The following is a 4,414-nucleotide window of genomic DNA, read 5'->3' as shown; positions in this document are numbered from 1 at the left end:
TTTGCCAAAATAACGTGGATGGTTCGGCACAACACCATGGTTCACCTGCAAAAGCTCAGACCTCTCCCAAAACAGTTCACTCATGTGTGAAAACTAAATTTCCTTCTCATTTAACCAGTCAGTGCCCCCAAAATGCTCTGCCCTTTAGCATTATGTATAGCACTGCAAAGTCAGAATTTAGATATTTGTCACTATGGCAGAGGACATGGAAATGTCCCTCATAATCCACCTTTCGTCTTAGCCCCAGTCCTTCATCACAACGGGGACACTGCCGACATGCGTGAGAGCTTAGACATGCTAGTTCTATCATCTCTTTAGGTATTCATGAGATATTGAGCATCAAAGTTTTTACATCCCAGCTGACAAAACCGTATGTGTTAAATCTTCTATTATAGCCTTACTATTCATGTAATCTTATTTTTTTTTACAAAAATACACCACCAGGCATTCCTGTAATAAACACTAATGGATCAGTATGTGTGTCAAAAACTCAATGTCGACCCAAAGTGAGATATAACCTTATATTTCTAAGCTCACGATATGGTTACTGTACTGTTTTTTTTGTGCTTACACAATACAATTAGTTATAAAACTGAAAAAAGAAATAGGATTACAAAATAATATACTGTAAACAGAATTTTTATTATCATTCACACCATACTGTAAGTAACTTCTATACATCAGAGTAAAAGAAAATTACACAACACTGTAATAATAACCACACAAATACAATTGCTTATCATACAGACTAGCTCAGCCCTCATCCTCTCCTCATATTACCACCACCACGCCCCTTCCTCCTCCTCCTCCCTTCCCTTCCTCTCCTCTCCTCCTCCTCCCCTCTTCCTCCTCTCCTCCTACTCTCCACCTACCTCCTCCTACTCGAGCAGGCAGTGCTCTTGTTCATTTACCTGGCCAGTGCCTCCATGTTCAGAAATTGTGCTGGTCTTCATTGTCAAGATCTTTCTATACCATGTTTGGGAGCATTCCAGTCTGAACAGCACCTCATGTAAATAATACTTGTTTATGGTCATTTGAGATGTGTGAAACTCCTCCTTCGTTAGTAAAAGTTCTATTTCACCTGACTGTCAATTGCTGTGAAAAAAAATTATCAATGTTCCAAGGGATTCTATGTGTATTCATGGTATTATGTTCTTGACTCATTTTGACAATTGAACAGACTATTGTGCATGTAATGGGCTTAACAATGAAAATGCTGTGACATATTTGGAGTGAACACCATTAGACCGAGAATCAACAATCAGTTTAGATCAGCAAGATCTATTCACTTGGAAATGTGCTAAATGTATGCTACCTTGTACTTAATCATTTGCAAAGATTACTGAGACACCATTGGAGGCATGTCTATCAGGCATTTCAATTTGAACTGAACTGAATGACGAAATCTTCAATTCTGTTGTGAACAATTGCCAAGTAGTTTGGAGGTTTGTCCATGTTGTTTTATGAATGTAATTTCTGTTTCAAGAAATGAGCCAAACCAATGGAGAAAAACTGTAATAGCTATTTGCCCCTCATTGTATAAGACTACCGTGTAAGAGCGCTCTGGAAGAGGTCTGATGGATGTCGGGTTCATAAGACACAACGCTGTCAAGCGAGAGGGCGGAGTTCATTTCCAAGGAGAAAAAGAAACAAGACTTGCACCCAGGAAACGTGTCTTTGTGTCCCTGGGGTACTATTTAAGGGGGCCGCTGTGCCGTTTTGGTGTCTAAACTGTCATCGCCGTCACTTTTGGATAAGCTCAACTGGCAAAGGCCTCTGAAACAACTGTCCCCTCATGGTGACCGGTACCCAGCTCACAGTCACCTTTCCTTGGCTAAATGTCACTGCAAAGACTGTTTAATTATTCCTCCCGTTGTCTTTGGGTAAAATTTGTCCCCTTTTCAAAGTTTCTACATCAGAAATGTGGGTTTCTTTCAATTAAATTGCCCAAAAGTAACACAGGTGGTTCCATCCAACGCTCTTCATGAGTAAAAGTAAGGATCAGTTTAACACTATCATTGATTTTTGGGTGTTTTAATCAATTTTTTGGTTAAACGTTGACAGTCTGTGATTATCAGTCCTAATAATGTATACTTTCTGCCATTTTTTAACTCTAAAACAGATTTCATTAAGGATACATGAGACTTATTGACCATAAAATCAAAAAAAATGTTTAAAAATAGTGGTAAAAAGTTGGTGTGAGTGTATCTTGTTTTTCTTTAAAATTTTGACTTTTTAATGTGTTCCCTTTTTTTCTCATCTAGTTGTTTCTTGGTGAATATTTAGCCACACTTGTGTGTTATGAGTGTGTTGTTCATGACTGACAATCAAATCAAAATAAAGTAGAAATATGTATAGCTATATATAATAACAAATACATATTATGTAAAATACACTTACTTTTGAAAAGTGCTACATAAACCTCATTTATTATTATTGCATTTTATAAAACCGGTATTTAACCCTTGTGTTGTCCTCCCGGGTCCAAAGGGACAAAAGGTTGACATTTTCGTCCCTTTTTCAGACTTTTTTTCCAGTTTTCACTAACACCAGCTTACTAGTTTTACTCCTTTTTGGAATTCAGGGTCAGTAACCCTCATTTGTATAGAATTTCACCTAATATTTGAGGTAAAAAAGCAGAAATTATGAATTATTTTGACTAATAGTTAAGCCCAGAGGAGTGAAAGTGATCAGTTGTATTTGCAAAGAGCGTTGTGAGGAATCCAATCCCTTTTTTTTTGTGATGATTTGGTTAAAAAGAAACCCATATTTCAGATATCGACATTTTTTTTAAAGGAGTCAAATTTGACCCGAGGACAACCGGAGGGTTAAAAGACCTGAATAAAGACGAGCACAAAGCTCAGCGGAGTCTCACCGTGACCAAATGATGGTTAAAAACACATCAACAATAACAAGTTATCTGATGTCCTGAAGAAGGCCCTGGGAACCTGTCCTCGGGGGAGTTGTTGTTGTTCCTTCTCTTCAATGGCCGGTGCCTTTTTCCCACGTAACATCATCCAAGGGAGGAACTGGTCTCTGGATCTGAAAGGGATGTGTGCTGCAACTTGTCTCTGTGACTGTGAAATGGACACTGGTTATCACCTCGACATTATGTCTTCAGTTAGGGTTGAAATAAGGAAGGAAGAGCTGGGATTTGTCCCGTGGACCTGAAGCTCTTCATACCATGTGATCGTAACCCTTGTGTTGTCCTTCGGGTCCCAGAGACCCTCCTGTATTCAATTCTACTTTTCTGCTACAGTGGTCTCGGCCTCTGGGGTCCGGAGACCAATCCTGCACTCCAACGCGTATCCCACTACCCTCATCTCTAATATTGACCCCAATGGATGATCCAGCTTCCTAAAGGCTCGGTGTCAGGGGTCGACTGTGAACTGGTACCGGACATGCACCTGAGGTACAATTCATACCTTATTGGTCCATGTGAGTCTGGCCCCTTGATGGAATTAATTCAGCTTAATAGTTGATTAATAGTTGATTATGACCTACCGAACCACCTGATCTCACAGAATTCTGTGAAATGAACCCAGCCCTGTAAATTAAGCAAAAGGTTGAGGGTGGGTTTATGTTTCCACGACACGCGGGACAACAACGGGACGGTTGGGGGTAGGAAAAGAAGAACGGGACAGTTGGGTTTAGGAAAAGAAGGAAGCAACAGTTGGGTTTTGGAAATGTGACACCTGGGACACGATCCCCGGTCTCCTGGGTGAAAGTCCTGTGTTGTTTGCTCTTATCTACGTTTGTGATAACAACCAATAACGCCCATTCAATTGGCTGTTATGGCAACTGGTCTGCTCCATGGAGTGTAAATGTTAATGGACAACGTATCCGGTTTGGCAAAGTGCTGCAAAAGCGGAACTTCCTTAAACCTGCTTTCTATCTGGTCACCAGCAGGGGGGACTCCTTAAACCTGCATTATATCTGATCTCCAGCAGGGGGGACTCCTTAAACCTGCATTATATCTGATCTCCAGCAGGGGGACTCCTTAAACCCTTCGATCTGATCTCCAGCAGGGGAGACTCCTTAAACCTGCCTTAGATCTGATCTCCAGCAGGGGGACTCCTTAAACGCATATATCTGATCTCCAGCAGGGGGGACTCCTTAAACCTGCTTTTGATCTGATCTCCAGCAGGGGGAGACTCCTTAAACCTGCATTATATCTGATCTCCAGAGGGGGGAATCCGAAACTGCTTATATCTGATCTCCAGCAGGGGGGACTCCTTAAACCTCTTCATTCTGATCTCCAGCAGGGGGACTCCTTAACAACTGCTTTCTATCTGATCTCCAGCAGGATGGATGACTCCTTAAACCTACTTTCTATCTGGTCTCCAGCAGGGGGAGACACATGCGGTTGCAAAAGGAGATCGGTTTCTGTAGAAGTCTATGAGAAAGTGACCCA

This window comes from Etheostoma spectabile, chromosome 8 (genome assembly GCF_008692095.1).
Source record: "Etheostoma spectabile isolate EspeVRDwgs_2016 chromosome 8, UIUC_Espe_1.0, whole genome shotgun sequence".
Taxonomy (NCBI): domain Eukaryota; kingdom Metazoa; phylum Chordata; class Actinopteri; order Perciformes; family Percidae; genus Etheostoma; species Etheostoma spectabile.
This window is presented reverse-complemented; position numbering follows the sequence as displayed.